The following is a 22,162-nucleotide window of genomic DNA, read 5'->3' on the forward strand; positions in this document are numbered from 1 at the left end:
CTCATGAGGACATCAGCTCTGTAGTTCCTTCTTTGCTATATCCACGACACCCAGCACGGTATGTGGCTCCTAGCAGCATGAGTAAGACATACCGTTCAGCCTGCCCAGTCTGTGCCATAGTCAGGATTTAATGCGCGGGGATCACCTTGAACCCTGTAACATAATACAAATACTGGTTATTGCTAGGATGTGTAATAAAAGTTGGGCTTGCCGGTGTGTGAGCGGAAAGGTGATGTGGGTGTCTCTGCAGGTAAGGGCGAAGTTCACCACAGGTAGGAGCCGAACCACAAGGGTGAGTTCCAGGCGCCTGCGACTTAAGGGCCAGGTACGGACTGGGCTCCAGTCTCGGCATAATACAGGGATTCGTTCGCAGCTGGGTATCCGGCCCCGAGCAGGTTCCCCCTGCCGCTCGCCGCTACAAATAGAACAGTGGCGGGAGCAGCGGGAGGGCAGGGAGGAAGCCTGGCATAGCACACATTTCGTTCCCAAGGGAGGGGTGTCCCGATGCGCTGGCACCGGGGGCTTTGGTGCGCCGCCGCGCAAACAGAGCAGCTCTGCAGCTCTCTCCCCTGCTCCCTGTCATTGGCTGCCGGGCCGCGACCTCCCCCTGCGCTGGCAAAGGCCCAGCGCCTTGGCGGGGCACAAAGTCAGCCCCTCGCCCCTGACGCCGGACGGGAGGGGTCACGGCTGTCTGGCAACCGGGGTGGGGGTGGGGGTGAGGAGCGGGTGGTCGGAGTTGGCAGCCGGTGCCCACGCTGTCCCCGCTGCCCTTCACCCTGGGTCCCTGGCCGCGGCGCCCGCCCGGGCGCCTCCACCACCTGTTGACGCGCCCCTCGGCTCGCGTTCTCTTTCGCCTTCTTTCGTGTGCAGGGGTCCTTGGGACCGGTTCTGCCCTGACCGCCCCCCACCCTGCGCACCCCGCGACTCGACGGCGCTCGCACCTCGGCCGGGGTCCAGATCCGCTCGCCAGAGGCCAGCGGAGCAGGGCCCCCGAGGGAGGAGGGGCCTCGCCAGCGGGGCCTGGGCGCCGGGCGGGAACCTCCAGGGTCCGGCGGTCTCGCGCCCACCCCCGCTGCGACTGCAGCCCCTCCCGGGGCGCGGGCCTAGACCCCCGCCGACGCCCAGCTGCACGCGCTGTCCCACCGTGGCTCTCTGCCCACCCGCCGGAGACCTCCGCAGCCCCTCCGCCTCTCCGGCCTCAGTTTCCCCACGGGTGCAGCAGCAGCCGGGCACGAGGTGGGAGCCCCGGAGGCCGCGGCCCCGCCTCCGACCCCGCGGGCAGCCAATCGGCTGCCGCCGCCAGGGGGGTGTGTCCCGCCCGGGGCCCGGCCAGGGGACCCGGGGCCGGGCGGGGCTTCCGGCGGCCACCCGCGCGAGCCGCCCGCGCAGCCGGGCCGGAGCTGGGGGCAGAGGGGCGGCGCGTGCCGCGGGGGGCGCGGCTGGCACCGGAGCGGGGAGGCGGCGCCGGGCATGGGCAGGGGACGCGGCAGCCCCACGGCAGGGGCAGCGGGCGGCGGGGGCGGAGGCGGCGGCAGCTAGCGCCCTGCCCCGCGCCGCCTCCCTCGGAGCGCTCGCCCGGCGGACTCGCAGGCGGCGGACCGGCCCCAGGTGCCCAGGGGCGGGCGGGCGCTCGCGGGGGTCGGAGAACCGGGCCTCCCCTTCTCGGGACGCCGGGCGGCTGCGGCCAGAGGAGGGGCCGGGCGGCGCATGCGCGGGACCCGGGGGCGCGGGCCGAGAGCGCCCGGTCTGGTGCGGGGGATCCCCGGGCCCAGGGAGCCGCCCCCTGCTCGGCCTCGCTCCGAGCGCCCGGAGCCTCGGAGACGCTGGGTCCACAGGTTGTCCCGCGGGAGGGAGAGCGCAGCGGGCTGGGGCCTCGGCGCGCCCTTCGCTCCGCCCGGTCGATTGGGGGGGAGGTGTCACCGGCCGGGGGCGTTCCCGGGACCCCGGGATCCCCGAGGCTGGGTAGCGGGCGGCGGGGACAGACGGACCGCTGGCGGCTGCGCTCGGACGGGAGAAACTCGCCCGCGGAGCCGCTTTGGGGACGGCCACACTTTGCGCCCGAGCGCGGTCTGCTCCCCGGCCGAGCCCAGGGCAGCGGCGCCCGGTCCTCCCCGGCCCGGCCCGGCCCTGCGGGTCCCGCGCGCGGCGTCCGCGCCCAGGTCTGTCCGCGTCCCGGCCGCGCGGGCCCGGGGGGCGCAGGGCGGTGTCCGCCGCGCTCCGGAAGCCGGCTCTGCCCGCACGAGCGCCCCGGACCCGCCGCGGCCGGCCGGCTGCGTGCCCGCGCGCTCCTCTGCTAGTTTTCAAGTTTAAAGGAGGGCGGCGTGCCCCAGTGTCAGTGTCAAACGTCCTCCTAAGAAGAGACTGTGGGACGTGCCGGCGTCTGCAGGGCGCTCCGGGCCCTTAGGAGCTGCGCGGCCACCCCCACCCCAGCTAACCAGGGAGCGTCCTGCTCTCCAGGGCCGCTCGGGAAGGGGGCCGGGGGTGCCGGCAGGGCGGGGGGCACCGGGTTTTCCATCCCTGCTGAAGTAGGGTCACGGTGACTTTCCCCTTCCAAGGTGGTGGAGAGTTGGGGAGGATCCAGAGGACATACCGTAATCATTTCCTCCTTTACCTTCTCCCTGCCAAGGCTGCAGGGAAGGGCCCGGCCTCCGCGAGGAACCCCTGGTGCAGAGACCAGCTCGGAAGTCAGACGTTGCCGGCAAAGGTAAACCCCAGGTTTATTCGCTCCTGTTTGCAGACCGAAATATTTAAGTGTTTCCTTCTCTAGCTCAACAAACTAGCCGTCTGGGTGAGTTACATTACTTTGTGGTGCAAAGTCAGCTCTGTGCTCAGTGCCTGGAAAGGCAGACGAATGTGGACTGGAAGTCGGTGCTGCTAAGCGGCAGATTCTTGTCTCAGTTTCCGGGAGCGGTTCATTCCTTGATAGCGATGGGGTTCCACGTAGTGTAAATCTGGACAGCTGAGCTGCCAGGAGAGTTACTCTTTGACAGACGCCGAAGTCACGGGTGTCGGCTCTTCTCGTCGTTTCCATGCTGATTTGAGTATCCAGCGGATAGCTTGCGGGGGTAGTGGGTCAGGTCTGGAGCCGTCCTCATACAGCACAGGGGCAGCCCTGTCCCACTTCGGGCAGCTCTGAGGCAAAAGCAAGTTCTGCGACGGTAGAGAAAATGTGTTTTTTTTCTCTTTTCTCAGATCTTAGATATATAATGAGAGACATCCCATAATCACGAAATGGTGTGTACTAGCTCGTGTCTGTCGGACTCGCAAACAGAGTTTTAAGCATTGTGTGTGTGAGAGAGAGAACGAGAGAGAGCGGAGAAAAGGCGTGTTTCTTGCACAGAAGCCACTTGGTAATCTGCTTCTGCTTTGTTGACTCTTGGGGAATGAAAAATCGTGCCATGTGAAACAAATGTGTTTCTGCTTCATTGTTTTAAATGTCTGTGTAATAGTCCATCGTGTTTAGGTAAAGTCATTATTTAGCCAATCCCTTAATATGTGTGTGTGTGTATAATTGTGTATTTTATATATATATTTATATGTATAAATATATATATAAATAAATATAATTTATATATAAATTATATATATATGGGGGAGGAGCCTGGGTGGCTCAGTGGGTTAAGCCTCTGCCTTCGGCTCAGGTCAGGATCTCAGGGTCCTAGGATTGAGCCCTGCATTGGGCTCTCTGCTCGGCGGGGAGCCTGCTTCCTCCTCTCTCACTTTACCCGCCTCTCTGCCTGCTTGTGATCTCTGTCAAATAAACAAATAAAGATATTTTCATATATATATATGTGTGTGTGTGTGTGTGTGTGTATATATGTGTATGTGTATATATATATATATATATATATATATATATATATAATCCATCATTCTACAGCCATCCACCGAGCTCCTCCTAGGGTGCTCAGTGGGAGCAAGAGAACCACGGTCTGCTCATGAAGCTCCTGAAGCTGCTTGGTGTACCAGGACACAAAAAAGAGAGCTGGAGATTGTCCTCATCCTAAAAGGCGAAACTGGACTATAGAGAGGGGAACTGTTTTTCCAAAACATCTTGCCATTTCCTGATTGATAGCCAACGCTCTTTCTCTTGTGTGCTGTGAGCATCTGTGTTTGTACGACAAATATTCTTTAAGGAATCATAAAAAAAAAAAAAAAGTCAAATGTTTCTCGGCTTAGTGTGAACAGATTTTAAACACCCCCACTTCTCTTTTCTTCTCCTGCATCTCTGCGTGTATCCCCAAAGGAAAAAAGCGCGAGGCCTTCCACGTGGCCGGTGTGGCCTTTTGAGCATCCGTTCTGGTTTTGTTGCGTCGCTCTGAGAAAGGATGGGACCGGATCATTTCTGCTGCTTTTGAATTTGAGGACCGCTGTTTGTATTTTTGGTTTTCATGGCTTGATATGAAGTCAGTCTTCCCTACGTTCCACAGACATTCCGAAGGAAGGCGTAGTTTCTGGGTGCGGGGTAGACGTGTGCTGTATCTGTTACTTCAGCCTTACTAGGGACATGGGACACGAGAGCTCAACGCCAAGGCCAGGTCATGTGGTTAGGGAGAGTGAGGCAGTGAACTTGAATTTCCAACTTGGTGTGAAGATAGTTTTATTTATTTATTTATTTATTTTTAAAAGATTTTACTTATTTATTTGAGAGACAGAGAGAGAGAGAACAAGCCGGGGGAGCAGAAGCGGGAGAAGCAGACTCCCTGCTGAACAGGGAGCCTAACCCGTGACTCAGTCCCAGGACCCTAAGATCATGACCTGAGCCAAAGGCAGACGCTTCACCGACTGAGCCACCCAGGCACCCCAAAGATAGTTTTAAAGTAAGAATCAGGGGCGCCTGGGGGTTCAGTGGGTTAAAGCCTCTGCCTTCGGCTCAGGTCATGATCCCAGGGTCCTGGAATGGTGCCCTGCATCGGGCTCCCTGCTCTGTGGGGAGCCTGCTTCCCCCTCTGCCTTTCGTTTCCCCTGCTTCTCTCTCTCTTTTTCTCAGTCTGACAAATAAATAAAATCTTTAAAATTAAAAAATAAATAAATAAATAAACATAAAGTAAGAACCAAGCAGCCCCTGGTGGCCGCATGTGAACGCCTTTGTTTCTTTGTCCAAGGATTCGCCACACTGACATGCCATGAGCTTCTTGTGGGAAGGAGCACACGCATGTGAGCTTCTAGCTGGTTCTGCGGATGGTGAGACGCGGCCTGGCCTGATGCGTGTCACGGGCGGGAGGTGTGTTTGTTCCTTCCTCTGGAGTTTTGAATTACGTAGCATCTCGCCGTCGTGACAGCGCGGTGTCTGGAAGAGTTTCTGCACTCCAAAAGTGAAGAATTTAGTCCCCCGGGCCAGCCTTGTTAGAATTATTTTTGTGGCTGAGCCGCCTTTGTTTTCAGGTCAGCTCGTGCTGTGAGAGAAAGCCCTCGGACGTGTCGGTTTGCGTCGCAGGCAGCTGCGCGCCGTGGAAGCGCGCTGGGCTCTGAAGCGGGACTTGGTTTCTTGCTCCTTAGCAGCTGCCTGCCGGGCCGGGGGTCTTTGCCCGCCTCTCTAGACCGCTCTGCCGCTCTCTCCTCATCAGAAAATCCCACTTCACTTCTCTGAGGGGTTGGGAAGCTCAGAAGTAGAGCTTACATGAAGTCCCCTTGTACGACATGAAAACCCACGTGTAGCCCAGAAGGTGTCCTGGGAGGAAGCTGACCCCATCCTGCCCTAGGCTCCTCGGTGAGCCACAGCCGGTCCCTGCGCCATTTTCGCTCCGGCCAGGATTTTCACAGGCTCTCAGAAAGCAGCACGGACGTTCCCCACGGGGCTGGGACTCGCTGAGCGCAGTGTGTGTCCTGTTCGTGTCTGCCCCGCTGGTCTTACGTCCCGAGTAGGTCCTTGTGGATGGTCGCTGAGCCAAGCCACCAGCAGAACTCAGTTGGACAAGGACTGGCTGCTGGACCTCCGTTTCCTACCGGCCGCCAACGTGGGTGGGAGCTGGCTTCGAAGGGCGGACAGCAGGCCTGCCCACCAGGCCCCCGTGGCATGAGGCAGCTTCCCTCCCACCGGGACAGGGAGACCGCAGTCTCGGTCACGCCGTGGCAGGGGAGTGGCTGCAGTCCTGCGGCCCCAGGGTGCAGGGTGCAGGGCATCCGTGTCATGAAGGCGGCAGTTGTCAAGATGACTCCGACCGTGATCATGACTCCGATTGGGGCACGTCGTGTATCGGAGGGACTTTTCACGAGCGGGCCTGAGCAGCTAGTTAAGTAGAATGCGATAGCTTTCTGCGAGATCGTGGGTTCAGATTCCAAACAACAGGCTCATCAGGGAAGGGGTGTCTTTACCCCGGTGGGAGTTCGGGGGCGCTTCTGTCTGAGAGGGCAGGGGTCCCGAGGCCACTCCGGGTGTGGGGATTAGATCGGCACAGGGGCAGCTCGAGACAGTGCTGGCTCCGTGTTGCAGGGAGCCGCGCTCGCCTGGCTGCTTCAGTTTTGCGCTCTTTTAAGACATTTGTGAGTAAAGAGGAGTGACAGTTCCCAGTCTGATGTACTCGCTTCACACCGTTAGCTCAGAGGCCACAGCAGACCTTGAGGAAGGCATCTCTTCGAATAGTCAGAGCTAGCAAGGCAGATACAGAATGAGGCAGCGCCTCCAAGATCATGGAGCTTTGTATGCATGGTTCGAAATTATAATACAGTTAAGTGAACAGTATATTGTAGTTCCTTTTTTACCCCGTTTTTACGAGTGAGTGAGGCCCCACGCTTTCCTGCAGCCCTTCGTAACCGAACAAGCCTGTGGTTCGTGATAACCACACGAAGGTGACAAGTTGCTAAGCTCCAGTAAAAGGGACCCAGTCATGCAGAGTTGACCCGTGGCCGCGTCCTTTCTGAAACATTCTAAGAAGTGAGTCGTCAGCCCAACGAGACCGCGTCAGTGTGGATTTCTAGTGAAGCAACACGGCTTGTAGGAGACAGGCTCGCTCTGCTGTCAGATCGTGTCTGCTGATTGTCCGCAAGCCGGGTTTCTCCTATCTCCTGTGTTCAGTGGGATAATTTTTGACCAGAAGAACTTTTAAAAGCCTCTCCAGCAAGTTTATTATCGGACAGGTTGACTAGGCTGCCAACACGGTGAGCCCGTTCCCCCTTTCTAGGGATCGTGAGGAAATTTGATAAATTCTACAGTCTCCTTTTGGTTCATTTTATGGGAGAGCTTGATAACTGGGCCAGAGTCTTTTTTTTTTTTTTTAAAGATTTTATTTATTTATTTGTCATAGAGAGAGAAGCGAGAGTGAGCACAGGCAGACAGAGTGGCAGGCAGAGGCAGAGGGAGAAGCAGGCTCCCTGCCAAGCAAGGAGCCCGATGTGGGACTCGATCCCAGGACGCTGGGATCATGACCTGAGCCGAAGGCAGCTGCTTAACCAACTGAGCCACCCAGGCGTCCCTGGGCCAGAGTCTTACCCGTTTGCTGTGCACTCACATTGGGGGTGGGATTAAGGGCAATGATGTTTAAAAGGAAAATTGTTCAGAGAAGTGTGAAATCTGGTTGAAACCAGAGCATCTGAATGACTTGTGCCGTCCTCTGATGTCCTGACCCTCGGGGGAGGGCTCTGCTGGCCCGTGATGATTGCCCCCTTTCTCTACTTGAAAGATGTCCCCGTCTCTGACACTGTCTCAAGTCAGGGCAGGGGCCTCCCTCCTGCGTCTCCTGGGCTCCCCTGAAGGTGCATGGCATCCAGTCCCAAGCACATGCAGGCTCAGGAAAGCACCTCCTCCCCTTCTCTCCTTAGAAGCAGACACATGGGGAGAGAGTTTTCCAGAAAGGAAGACATTCTGTTGTTGCAGTTGTCAAATCGGGAAGGGAAACCTCCTCTGTTCTGCTCAGCCAGGACTCCTGAGAGCTAAGGAACAAGTCCAGCCGGGCAGGGATGCTGCCAGCCCAGGCTTTGTGGGGAGCAACACCCCGAGAAGAAGGCTTTGAACAATGCAGGGCATGAGGAGGAAGGTACCGGGGGTGTAGAAGCCTTTGAAGCTGATGTTCCTCGAGAGGAGAAGACCAGCATACACAGGGTTCAAGGAACTCTTGTGCGGGGCCGGTGGAAATGTTGGTGCCCAGAGCATCCGTCTGGTGCAGAAAAAGGAGGCTTTAGATGCAGGGGAGGGCGAGGAGAAGGGGCAGGGGTCTGTAGGAAGAGAGCCTGTAGGAAGGTCACAGTTCGCGGCTCAGGCCACAGCAGGCAGGTTCCAGCGGGACACTTTCTGCGAAGGGCAGTTGTCATTCTCTCGAAGCTCCTGGCTCCGTGTGGGAAGACGGGGGAACAGAGTGTGGAGCAGCTGTAAGAAGAGGAAAAGGGGGTCTTTTGTTTTCAACCCAGAGACCGAAAATGATCGACCTTCTTCTGCCCCGTCCTCTTGACTTAGATGAATCTGACGAAGTTGGCTTTTGGAGCGGAGGTCAGAGGACTGGTGGAGGTGAGTATTGAACCGCAGTCAAGGGCGGCCGCTGGTCTTTAGTACTTGCCGGGCACAGGCCAGGAAAGAAGTAAGAGTCTGGAAGGAGAACAGCAGCCAGGAAGGCGGGCGCGGCCACGGCTCATCGCACCCAGCCACGGTAGACAGACACACGGAGGCCTGCACGGACCGCGCGTTCGCAGGGGGGGCCTTCCGAGCCACACGAATCCTCTAGAAGGTGTTTCAGAAGGATGCATGGGGGCGCGTTGCGACATCGGGACTGGCACGGTCTCTGAGAACGAGCGCTCCGAGGGACGAGAGCAAGGATCAGAACGCAGGGCTCTGGAAAGGAGCTGCTTTTCAGAGATGAAAGTGACATCCTAGCCGGAGGTGTTGGCACGTCCTCTGCCTGTCGTCAGAAGATGGCTTCAGCCATCACCTGTGCACGCCCGGAGCTGCGCTGCCAAGGGACCAGGGACACAGACGCTCACTTTCTAGTCTGGAGCCCTCGGCGCCCCTCTCCAGATGCCAGCAGCTGGTCTCCGCCGTTTCCTAGGTCCAGCTGGCCTCGCCTCCTCCCCAGGGTCCTGTGCACTTGGTCCTTGTGGCCGTGACCTCAGGCCCCACGTCCGCTGGCCTCCTGACCTCACCCTGACCCGCCCGGGGACTCCTGTGGAGTGTGGCCAGCCCTCCCTCCTGGCCCAGGATGTGGCCTTAGGCTGGGGCTCTGGACGCAGGACCAGCATGGGGTCCTCCGTGCGGCTCTCAGCCTCATGTGGGCCCTTCTGGCCTGCGCCTCGGTTTTCTCGTTGACACGTGGGCGGATACCAGCGCTTTCCAAGGGTGGTTATACCTGCCACGTAGGAAGCACTCTGTAGCTGGTTCTTGTCTGCTTCTCGCCGTTGGGCTTCTCGCTGACTCACCCAGCCTTATTCATCAGCTTCCCTGGGAGCAGGAAGGCACGGCCCCCCTCTCCCGGCCTGACTTTCTTCCTGCACCGCCAGTTCCTCTCACGCACCCAGGTCCCTCCCTCCTGCCCAGGACACTCCATTACTGACCCCCACCTCGCCCCCAGAGCCTCCACCCTGCAGCGCCGAGTGTGGAGCTACCCTCTCAGGGGAGCCTCTCTGAATTCCCTGCCCCACTTGGACCTCCCCAACACAAGCACTTAGGATGCTTGGGGGCTTTTTCCCCATGTGACGGGGACCCCAGAAGCCCCGAGCCAGAGCAGCCTTGCTCACCACCGGCTCAGCCTCGGGCCGTGCGACCGGGTAGCTGCTGTGCGGCCACCGTCCAGCGGAGATTCCCTCAAGGCTCAGCCCAGGGCCCCCTCCTCCATCACGCCTCCCGGGACCCTCCCCCAGACCAGATGCAGGATTTTGTCCTGCAGACATTCAAACCCAACGGCAGGTGCAGTGCTCTCTGACTCGATACATTCTGGCCGCTCCACGGCCACTGTTCGCTGAGCACTCTCGCTGTGCATGTCCGAGCTCGCGCATTCACTCAACACACACTTACTGAGGGCCCACCTTGTGCCAGGCAGCGTCCGAGGCACTGGGGAGGCCGTGGAACAGCGACAGGAACGGTCACCGTCCTTACAAAGCACTGCGCCGCAGGACGCGTGGAGCTCCCAGGCAGAGGGGATGTGGGTCCCCAAGCAGGGAACGCCAGGGTTTTAACAGCGATCTGAATGGGTGGCTCCACAAATACTTGTCTTTAAAATTCAGAACTTCCTTTCACTAAAGGAGGTAAGTCAGGAAGGAGGCAAGAGTGAACAAAAATTATCCAAGAGATTCCAGAACCCATTTTAGTTGCTCTGATGATTACCTCGAAGGCATGAAGTGCTCACGCGCAACCCTTCTGACCCACTTAGTGCAGCAGAATTTAACCCTTAGGTGAATATTAACTCTAATTGTGCGTCTAATGGCCCAGATGCAGGAAGCAGCAGTCGCTTAGTTCCGGGGTCTGCCTTCTCTCTGTCGCTGACACTTCCAGCATTAAAGCAGATAAGCCCTCTGAGCAGCGAGTCGGTCTTAGTCACATAAGCATGATAATTGCTCCCCCAGAGGTGAACCGGATGGGACAAGAGCTGGGTCATGTGCTGTTAGCGTGACACCGTTTGGTCTGACAGCAGTGACCGAGGCATATTATTCCATAGACAAATTCCTCTCCTTGGATTATGGACGATGGGGGACGTCGAGGCCCTCAAGGACTGGGAGGCTTCTGGCTCCGTGGCTGTGGCAGGGGGACCGGGGCAGCTGACTCCTGTCCGGGGCCGTCACGAGCCCTGTTAACGGCAGGTGGGAGCAGGGCCGGCTCTCGGAGGTGCCTGGGAGAGGAGCCCGGCTGCTTTCCTCCATGGGTGTGACCTGTGTTGGGCTAGCTTCTGGGACCCATTTTACCAGACGTCCCTCCTGCTGGGCTCCCTACACATCAGGCCACTGAGATGGGTTTGAGGTTGTTTTCCCCTCAAGTCGGGATCACTGAGGTGATATATGTACTTACGTACAGCACCGCTCAGCCCGTTCGGATTCCCTGTTCCCTCGTGGGCGGTCAGCTGGGTGCGGTCACAGCCCTTTGCTTGTGACCCCTTCGCAGTGAAAATCAGCACCGTGGGTTGAGTCGTCCTCACACTCTGACTCTCCCGGATGCCCCCTTCTGCCTCCCTTCTGTGCTGGGACAGCTGTAGAGGGACACATGTGACAGCACAGTGAGTAGCAGAGTGTGGTGGTTTCCTCCCTTCCCTCCATCTGGCTGAGGCCCGGGGCAGAGCTCCCACTGCTACTGCTGCAGTGGAGGGGACTGGAGTGTCAGGAGGTCCTGGCCCCACGGGACTCTCCCAGCTCTGTGTCCCTGTTTACAGGAAGGAAGGACATCCTAATGGTGCTTCTTCCCCACATGTGGAGGTCTTCTCTGACCACCCCTATTTGTGACTGTAGCCCCTTCTGCCTGCCTGGTCGCCATCCATCACAGGACATGCTCCATTGGCCTCCCGTCTGCCTCCCCTCCCTGGAATGGCTGCTCCACAGGGGAAGAGATGTCTGTCTGTCTTCTTCACTCCCGTACCTATGGCTAGACCGTGGCCCAGCATAGAAGGCTCCTAACAATGGCCATTGAATGAACAAAGCCTCCCTCTCTACTTAATAATCTGTGCCCTTGTGGTTGTTGAAAAGATGAGTTTTTCTGTTTGAAAATTTTATTGGCATTTTATTAGAAAGCTGTTATAACCAGATTGCCTGAATATGAGGAAAACCTTAAGGAAATGCAGTCATATGCCAGTCTACAGAGTTTATTTAAGAGTACAGAAATACTCTGGGGCTCTGGAAATAAAAAAATGAAGAGAGAAACAGGTCTGAAAATGTTGACATGGGGGCTCCATTTTTGATAATGGCTTGAAAGTCAACTCGAAAAGGTGGACAAAATCTTTAAACATATGCCATGGCATTGGAGAACTCACCCGGTGAGTTGTCAGGCTGAGGTCTGGAGAGGATGGGAACTTGACCTTTGGGGTCATTTTGTCCCTGGGGTATTGGCCAGTTTATGGATGAAGCGATGAAGAAGCTAAGTAGCACTTCTCTGTGGCTAAGAGTAAAGACTCAGGCTATCAAACCTCTAAGAAGGGGAGATCCTGGAAACAGCCCAAGTTTTCTGTTGGGACCCAAAAAGCTGCCCTCTAGGAAAATAGGTGACTGGAAATCGATGAGCTTGCTCATGAACTGACCCCGGTTCTAACTAGTCTCAGTCCCGGAGGCTTGACGAAGGTGATCCCAGATTGCCAGGACCCTGGCAGACGCCTGCAGGAACAAAGCATCATCCTAGGCCTCTATTTCTAGGAACAAATTCTCAAATATAGGCAGCCCCCAGTGTGCAGTTCCATTTGTAGGAATCCCAATGACCACAGTTAGTTAAATGCCACCAGGCTCCCCACAACACAGCTTAGGTGTCCACAACTAGGTACCAGAACTAAGTGGGTGTGGGTTCAAGCTACTCTGGGTAAGTTTTTTACAAAGAAATGAGACACTTGGATTTCAGTGTTTCTAATGTTTTAAATTACAAAGTACTAAGTCTGTATTAGTTTTACTATATGTTTTTGTACCCTGTTCATTTACAAGGGATAATAAGAGTTTTTAATGTTTTGCCAAAAACTTTGAAAGGGCATGGTAATTTTCACCGTCGATTAGTACAATCATTTTGCACAATTCCTGCCCACATGATCCTTTTCATGGTGAGGCATGACTGTTTGCACAGAATGGCACACAACAAAACCAACCAAGTGTGCAAGAAGACCTCATGAGCCATGGAAATGATAGACAATAGAAAGAGACCCACGAGATGCTAGATATTAGGCTTATAAGATATAAACCTTAAAATAACCTGCTTACTCTATTTAAGAAGATAAACAACGAGGTTGGAAACTTTGGTAGACACCAGAAATTATATATTTAGAAAGTACATTGATATGAAAAATACCCAAGTAGAAATTACAAAAGTAAAGAATATAAAGGCTGAAATTATGTACCCTGTAGATAGATAAAACAGCAGAGTAGACATGACTATTGGGAGAATTGTGGAATCACAATTCTGTGAATAAGTCAGAAAATAATATCTAAAATGAAGCACAAAGAGACAAAAGGACAGAATACAAATGTATTGAGAATTCTGTTGTACATATCATTGGGATCCTAGGAGGACAAGAAAGAGAGAATGGAGCAGAAGCAGTATTTGCAGTGATAGAGACTGAAGCTTCTCTGCCACTGATGAAAGACATCAAGTTACAAATTCGAGAATCTACAGAACTATCGGCAGAATTAAAGATAAAAAAACAAAAAAAATCCACATCTAGACACACTATAGTGCAACGGCTGAAAAACAAAGACAAAGAAGTCATCCTGAAAGATGCTAGAGGTTAAAAACAATGAAAAAAGACATTACTTTCAGAGGAGCAACAAGTCAGAGATCATTTCTCAACCAAATTCTCAGACTTCTCAACCAAAAACAGAGATAATTTTCTCAACCAGAAGACAACGAAAAGACATCTGCAGTGTGCTGAAAGTTGGTCCCCCACCTCCCAGGAATACAAGGTTAGTTTAACTTTTAAAAAGTAATCAAGCATCAGAAAACTATGAGATGACTTGGGCTAAAATGCACGAGATGTGTGCAATGAAACTGACAAAACATTGCCGAGAGAAATTTTAAAAGACCTAGACCTAAATCAATGGCAAGTTATACCATGCTCTTAATCAGAAGACTCAGCTTTGTTAAGATGGCAGTTCTTCTTGCAGCGACCTACAGATTCAACATGATCAAAATCAAATCTTAGCATGTCTTTTTGTAGAATTTGACAACTTGATTCTAAAATTATATGGGAACGTAAAGGACCTAGAGCTGCTAAAGCGACTTTGAAAGGGAACAGAGTCAGAAGACTTAGACTACATGATTTCAAGAATTACTGTAGACTTACAGTAATCCAGACTGTGTGGTATTGATGTGAAAATAGACAAATAGATGAGTGGAACAGAATAGCAAGTCTAGAACTAGACCTTCACATATATGGTCAATGGGTTTTCAACAAAGTGCCAAGTCATTTCAATGGGGAAAAAATAATGTTTTTAACAGATAGTGCTGGAACAATTGGACAGAAATATGCAAAAGAATAGGGGTGCCTGGGTGGCTCAGTTGGTAGGGTGTCTGTCTATGGCTTGGGTCATGATCACAGTCCTGGGATCAGGCCTCTCATCAGGATCCCTCTTCAACTGGGAGTCTGCTTCTCCCCCTCACTCTCCCTCTGTGCTTTCCCTGTATCTCCCTCTCTCTCTCTCTCTCAAATAAATAAATAAATAAATAAATAAATAAATTTTTAAAAGTACATGAAAGAACAAATTTTGACTCACATCAAACACCATATTAAAGAAGAGGAGGAGGAGGTGGAGGGTGAGGAGGAACTTGAAATGGGTCATAGATCCAATTTTAAGAGTGAAAACTACATAACTCCAAAAAGAAAATACAGAAGATGTCTTAGTGATTTGGGGTTTGGCAAAGATTTCTTATATATGATTCAAAAAGCATGAACTATGAAAAAAAATTAGTAAGTCGGATTTCACCAAAACTATAAACTTCTGCTCATCAAAAGACACAAGAGGGGCACCTGGGTGGCTCAGTGGGTTAAGCTTCTGCCTTCGGCTCAGGTCATGATCTCAGGGTCCTGGGATTGAGCCCCACATCGGGCTCTCAGCTCAGCAGGGAGCCTGCTTCCTCCTCTCTGTCTCTGCCTGCCTCTCTGCATACTTGTGATCTCTGTCAAATAAATAAATAAAATCTTAAAAAAAAAAGACACAAGAAAATGAAAAGGCATGCCACAGATTGGAGAAAATATTTACAAAGCATACATCAAAGGACTTGCATCTGGAATATATAGAGAGTTTTTATAATTCAATAAGAAAATAACCCAATCAAGAATTAAAGCAAAAATGGGCCAAAGGTTTGAACAGACTCTTCAACAAAGGGCACTGGATGGCAAGTAAGCACATGAAAAGATGTTCAGCATTGTTATCATTAGGAAAATGGAGACTGATAGCAGTAGATATCACTGTCGGAAGTAGAGAGATATCACTATACACCAACTTCAGTGACTGAAATTAAAATTTAGAAGACTGGCCAAGTGTGGCTGAAGATATGACCAACAGGGACTCTCCTACACTGATGACAAGAATGTAAAATGGTGCAGCCACTTTGGAAAACATTTTGGCAACTGATATCTCTGATGTTATTATAAAAAATGTCATATATCTGAGGGGTGTCTCGGTGGCTCAGTTGGATGAGCATCCAACTCTTGATTTTGGGGTCAGGTTGTGAGCCTGGGCATGGAGTCTACTTAAGATTCTCTCTTTCTCCCTCTCCCCAACACCTCACTCCCTCCCTTTATTTATTTATTTGTTTGTTTGACAGAGATCACAAGTAGGCAGAGAGGCAGGTGGGGGGTGGGTAGACTCCCTGCTGAGCAGAGAGCCCAATGCGGGGCTTGATCCCAAGACCCTGAGATCATGATCTGAGCCAAAGGCAGAGGCTTTAACCCACTGAGCCACCCAGGTGCCCCAGCCCCACTCCCTCTCTTAAAAAAAAAAAATCATAAACCTGAAAGAATTACTGTCAAAAGACTCCATACTGTACAATTCCAACCATAGGACATTCCGAAAAAGGCAAAACTACAGAGGGGTGAAAGGATCAGTGGTTGCCAGGGGCTGGGAGGAGGGAGGGAGGGATGAATAGGCAAAGTATAGAGAATTTTTAGGCAGCGAAACTACTCAGTGTGATACTATAATAGTGATACACGTCACCGTACATTTGTCAAAGCGCACAGAATGTACAATAACAAAAGTGAACTCTAATGTCAACCATGGACTTCAGTTAATAATAATATATGGATATTGGCTCATCAATGGTAACAAAAGTACCAGGAGTTACTAACAGGAAAACTGTTTAGGGTGTGTATGTGTTGGCAGGTATTACGGAAACTCTTTGTACTTCCCACTCAATTTTAATGTCAACTCAAAAGCATTCTAAATAATAAAGTCTATTAACTGAAAGTTAAATTTAAAATGCATATATCACATACCGAAGAATAAGTCTAAAGAAGGTATGCAAGACCTCTCAGAAAACCGACGACATTACTGACAAAAATTTGACATAGCCCAAATGAGTAAGGGGTTATACCATGTTCATGGAGGAGACATTCAGTATTGGAAAGGTGTTGGTTCTCTTTGGAGAGGCTTCGTGTGATGAGCAAGGGTACCGCTATCTGCAACCAAGCGCCTGCATCTCACAGGTGTCAGCTGAACAGTGTGGACTCTCAGAACTGGTCACAGACAGTTTAAATGGCCCTAAGGCCCCCAAAGGCAACCCCTCCCAGGATGTCTTAGGGTGCAGTTCAGGAACTTGACAGCAGAAATTTCCACTGTTTTCTTAAACAGATCACTCTTGTCCCCTTAGCATTCTTGTCACCAGAAGTTGCATTCTCCTCGTTTCTTTAGAAAAGCTCCACACCGAGCCCTTGCCTTGTAGGCACTGGCAGTGTTCCTTTCAGAGACTTGTTACTTAAAATGATTTGAGGGTGTTTTTTTTATTAAGCAAGGGAACAATGTTCATAATTTAGTGCCAGTGTTCGATTCATTCAGTCAATATTTATTGAACTCTTGTTTGTATAGCTGAGGGAGGTGACAGATGTGAACTCTGCCTTAACTTATAGATCTTCGGGGCAGGAGGGCACTGGCCAGCCCCTGGGCTGTGAGCTGTGAGCTGTCAGGGGGCAGTGGTGCGGAGGGTGGTCTAGGAAGGCTTTGGGGAAGGATTGGTATTGGAGCGTCCCTTAAAATGTGTAGGGATGGGAGGCATTCTAGGCAAAGAAATAGGATAAAGTGTAGGAAAAGCTGGTAAACATGAGTTGGGTCTGGCAAATGCTGAGCCATTTATTTTGGCCAGAATACGGGGTTTGCAAAGGGAAGTGATGACAAGATTGATTCCTTCAAGATCAAATGTTTACTCAGCTCCTTCTTTGTGTCAGGCATGGGTCTAAGCACTGGGGAATAGATGAGCCAGCAAACACCCACAAAATCTCCTTGCTCCTAGGGTGGCGCTCTGGCAGGGACAGACAGGTGACAAGCATAGTCACCAGGTACATGGCTTGGTGGGCAAGAGGATGCTAAGTGTAGGGGGAAGGACGTGTGGAGCAGTGAATGGGCCAGGAGCACCAGGGAGGGTGGCCAGGGTGGCCTTGCTGCGAAGGTAGTGCTTGAGGAAGGACTGGACGGTGAGGGTGGCAGGGCAGATACCAGAACGGGAAGCATGCTGGCTGAGTGGGAGGCGGAGCACGAGGAGGTGTGACTGGGGAGCAATGTCACTTCGAAGAGGAAGAGGACATGAGGTCCCAGACCAGAGATGGCAGCAGGTCACTGTGGAGACCTTGGGCGGGGCGGGGGGGGGGGTGTCTGGCAAGGTTATGTACTGTATGTGAAAGCAGGCATGGGGGAGGGGACCTCTGAGTGGGCATGTGGTACACTTTGATTTAGCTGTTAGAGCCTCCCTCTTGCTGTCACCAGGGACCACGGACAGAAGCTGCAGGCGGGTCCTGAGGCTGACAGGGCTTCTGGAGGGCCTGAGGGCATGTGGCTGGGGCCAGCAAGGTGGCATAGGGGGAGAGTCCTGCACCTCTTCCCCCGGCAGGGAAACCCTGACTTTAGGTCCAGCTCGGCCTCTGAGTGCCCTTGGACAACGCTTATCCTTGGGCTGTGTCCCTACTGCTGCAAAAGCAGGTGTTTGGAACTGGGGGGTGCTCTGATCAGGGCTGTCCTCGAGGACGCGCCTGGCAGTGTGAGCCTGTAAGAGGGAGACAGGCGGCCAGGGGGCCGGTGGGGAGGCTGCTGCAGGTGTCCAGGCGGAGGGAGTGGTGCCTTGCGCTGGGCTGGAGATGGGATGGGGGCAGGTGACTTAAGAAGAGGACAGTCTTTCAGAACAAGCAAGCGAAGGGGACTGCCCAAAGGACCCTAAGCTGTGACTTGGTGCAGGCGTAAAAGACCAAGGTTACATCAGGGCATGCTGGGTACCAGGCACGGTGACAGCTGTCCCTGGCTGGCAGGGTGACCGCGCCCAGCCTTCTGCATGGCAAGCACCGTTGCTCTGGCGGGTTTCTCTGCCAGCGCCAGTGCAGAAATCAGCTACCCCAGAAACGGGGCTGCCCCCCGCTTCAAGTCCCCAGCGCCCGGTCTTAGGAGTCAACCCTTGAGGTCCCCCCTGCTCCTATTTTCATGCAGAACCTTACTTTAGGGCAGGAAATTCCGTTTTCCCCCTCGCACAGATCGTTCCTGTCCCTTAGCAGCCTCGTCTCGGCTGCCTTCTCCCGTTTCCTTGAGGACCGCGGCTGCTCTGCCCCGGGGCGGCTCTCGGTTCACTGCTGCCGAGGGCCCCCATGTGTCCGGCGGCGCCGGCTGCTTCCCGGCGGGGAGAGGAGGTCTGCGTCCATGCTCCTGCCCGACCGGCTCACGCGGGAGTACGCGGGACAGCCGTGTTCGGCTCTCGGGGTTCTGCTGCTACGAGCCGAAGCCGTGGGCTCTGGGGCCCCAGGTCCCCGAAGGAAGCCTCGCGGCCTCTGGGGCGGCGCCCGGACCACGTGGCCGGAGAGGCGGGCGCCGCGGCCCGGTCCCTGCCCCGGGGCCTGCTGGGAGGCCGGACAGCGGTGTCCGCGCGCCGCTCCCGCCCTCCGCCTGAACCCAGGACAACACGGGGAAGTGTCCACTTGTGCGCCGCTACAGAAGGCTGCGGAGGCGGCTTCGGACGCAGAGGAAGTGACCGCGACGTGCGGGATCTCACCCCAGACCGGATCCGGTGCCGACGGCGAAGACGCTCTCTGGCGGGTTTTCGGGTCAAGTGACAAAATCGGACCATGAATCCCGGAGGAAAGTATCGCATCTCTGTTGGATCGGCCGCGGGTGGTCCGTGTCCTGCGGTCCAAGGGAATATCCTCGTTCTTCCACCCGCGTCCCTCGCTAGTGTCAAGGGAGACCCACCGCGCCCCACGCGCCTGCGCACACCCTCCCTGTGGCTCCCTGCACCGTGCCCCATGCGCCTGTGCACGCGCTTGCGCAACCCGCTCCATGGCGCCCCACCCTGCGCCCCACAAGCCTGCACTCGTGCGTGTGCACACCCGCTCCGTAGCTCTCCCGCCCACGCCGCACCCCAAGCGCCTGCGCAACTCGCTCAATGGCGCCCCACGCTGTGCCCCAAGCGCTTGCACCTGTGCACGCGCACACCCGCGCCGTAACTCCCACCCCACGCTATGCCCCATGCGCCTGCGCACGCGCATGCGCACACCCATAGAGTGGTTCCCCCCCACCCCGGCCCCATGCCGCGCCCCACGCGGCTGCGCACACCCATTCCGTGGGTCCCCACGCCATGTTTCACAAGCCTTCGCCTGTGCACGCACCTGCGCAACTCGCTCCATAGATCCCTCGCGCCCCACGTCCCTGCGCGCGGCATGCGCTCACCCGTTTAGTAGCTCCCCCCACGCCATGCCCCACGTGCCTGCGCACGCGCCTGCGCAGCCCGTTCCATGGCGCCCCACGCCGTTCCCCACGCGCCTGCACGCGCGCATGTGCGCACACATTCCGTGACTCCAACGCCGCGCCCCACGCGCCTGCGCACACTCCGTGGGTCCTCCACGCCGTGTTCCACGTGCATGCGCACACCCGCTCCGTAGCTCCCCTCCCCCCCACACGAGGCCTTCACGTGCCTGTGCACGCGCCTGCACTACCCGCCCCGTATCTCCACTGCGCCCCATGCGTGTGTGCGCGTGCATGCGCACACCCACTCCGTGGCTCCCGCCACGACGCCCCCACGCGCCTGTGCACACCCACTCCATGGCTCCCCGCGCGGAGATAGGCGCAGGGCAGAGCAGGTGATAGAGTGGTCTTCGAAAGGCCATGCAGGTGGAAGGTGTACAGAGCTCTCGGTGCTGAGTGTGTGTGTGTGTGTGTGTGTGTGCACGTGCACGCAGCTTTTCTGCCATTTCTGCATGTTTTTTGGAGAAATGTCTTTTCAGATCCTTTGCCCATTTTTCAGTTGGGATAGTTGTCTTTTCATTGCTGAGTTGCAAGTGTTCTTTCAGTGTTCTGGACACAAGAGTCTTATCATATATGATCTACAAATGATCTACATACATACATACATACATACATATGATCTATGATTTACACGAATTTCCCATTTGGTGAGTTGCCTTCATGTTCTTGCTGGTGGTGTTTACAGCACAAAAATTTCAAGTCTTGATGTCAAACTGATTTTTTTTTTCTTTCGCCTCTTGTACTTTTGGTTTTTGTGTGACATAAGTTTTCGTTTCACTGGGATGGGTGCCCAGGAGTGCAATTGCTGGGTCATCTGGTAATTGTATGTTTAGTTTAATAAGAGATTGGCCAAATGTTTTCCAAAGTGGCTCTGCCGTTATATGTTCCTGTCAGCAGTGTCTGAGTGATCCTGTCTGCATCCTTACCAGCATTTGGTGTTGGTGCTGTTTTTTATCTTAGCTATTCTGGTATGTGTACGGAGATATCTCATTGTGGTTTTCGTCTGCAAATCCCTAGTGGCTAATTATGCGAAGCAACTTTTGATGTGCTTGTTTTGCCACGGGTACATCCTCTTTGGTAAGATGTCTCTTCCTGTGTTTTACCCATTTTCTAGTTGGATTTTTGGTTTTTTTATTGCTCAGTTTTAAAAGTTCTTTATATATTCAGAATACTTGTTCTTTGTCAGATATGTGATTTGCAAATATTTTCACCCAGAATGTACTTGTCTTCTAGGCTCTTCAGAGAGTCTTTTTTACAGACGAAACATTTTCCATTTTGATGAGGACTAATTTATCCATTTCTTTAGGGATCATGCTTCTGGTATCAAGCCCAAGAACTTTTTAGTTAGCTGTTGACCCTGAAAATTTTCTGCTGTGTTTTTTTCTAGAAGTTTTATGATTTTATATGCTACATTTAAGTCCATGATCTACTTCGCGGTAATTCTCATATAAAACTAGGTTGTGAGACTTAGGTTGAAATTCCTTTTCTTTTCTTCTTTTGTCATGGATGTCCACTTGCTCTAACACCATTTGTTAAAAGTCTGTCATTCCTCTCTTGAATTATTGTTTTTGTTTTTTGTCAAAAGTCAATTAGGTATATTTGTGTGTTCCCTTGGTCTGTGTGTCTATCCCTTCAATACCATGCTGTCTTGATTACTGATGAGGTCTTCATGTTAAGTAGAGTCACATCTCACATCTTATACTACTTTTTCATGATTGTCTTAGCCTTACTAGAACATCTGCCTTTCCATATAAATTTAAGTGTAAACCTATGTCTATAAAGCATCTTGCTAGGATTTGGATAGAATGATATTAAACCCATAATTTGGGGAGAATTAACATCTTTATTGTATTGAGTCTCCCATTCCATGAATATGGGATATTTCTTCTTTATTTACATCTTCTTTGATGTTTTTCATCAGCACTTTGTAATTTTCGGTTTATAAATCCTGTATATGTTTTGTTAAGGTTATATCTGAGTGTTTTATCTTCTTTGAGGTGACTGTAAGGGGCATTGTTTTTAATTTTCACTTCTGCATGTTTATTGTTTCTAGATAGACATGTAATTTATTTTTATGTGATGGTCTTGCAACCTTGAAGAATTCACTTTATAGTTCCAAGAGGTTTTTCATAGGTTCCTGGGGGCTTTTCTACCTAGACAATTATGTCATCAGCAGATAAGAACTGTTTTATTTCTTTCTTTCATGTCACATACCTTTTATTTCCTTTTCTTATTACAGTGACTAGATCCTCCAGCACTATGTCGAACAAGCATAGTGAGAGTGGACATCCTTGCCTTATTCCTAGTCTTAAGGGAAAAGCATTCAGTTTCCATCATTAAGTAAGATGTTGGGTTTTCGTAGACGATCTTTATCAAGTTGAAATTGGTCTTCTCTCTTCTGAACTTGCTGAGAATTTTTTATGAATGGAGGTGAGATTTTATAAAATACATTTTCTGCATTAGTTAATATGATCATATGGTTTTTCTTCTTTAGTTTGTTGATATGATGGATAATAATGAGTGATTTTCAAATGTTAAACCGGCCTTGCATACCTGGAATAAATCTCACTTGGTTGTTGTGTATAATTCTTTTTCTTATTTTTTAAATTTGATTTGCTAATATTTTATTGATAAT

General features: G+C 52.7%; 1 protein-coding gene across 6 annotated transcripts in view; it reads left to right on the plus strand.

Annotated features, from left to right (window-relative positions):
* Positions 1 to 1,409: 1,409 nt before the first annotated feature.
* PPARA (peroxisome proliferator activated receptor alpha) overlaps positions 1,410 to 22,162 on the plus strand; it is a 63,230-nt gene continuing 42,477 nt past the window's right edge. Inside the window, exons 1-2 of one of the 6 annotated variants that reach the window (XM_047741339.1) lie at positions 1,410 to 1,608; positions 2,556 to 2,704. The gene's annotated coding sequence lies outside the window, so the exon portion shown is untranslated. Of the gene's footprint in view, positions 1,609 to 1,683; positions 1,836 to 2,555; positions 2,705 to 22,162 lie in introns of those variants that run through there. The other 5 variants (XM_047741340.1, XM_047741341.1, XM_047741342.1 and 2 more) reach the window with 5 other exon arrangements.

The sequence above is a fragment of the Lutra lutra genome, chromosome 8 (assembly GCF_902655055.1).
Source record: "Lutra lutra chromosome 8, mLutLut1.2, whole genome shotgun sequence".
NCBI classification, from domain to species: domain Eukaryota; kingdom Metazoa; phylum Chordata; class Mammalia; order Carnivora; family Mustelidae; genus Lutra; species Lutra lutra.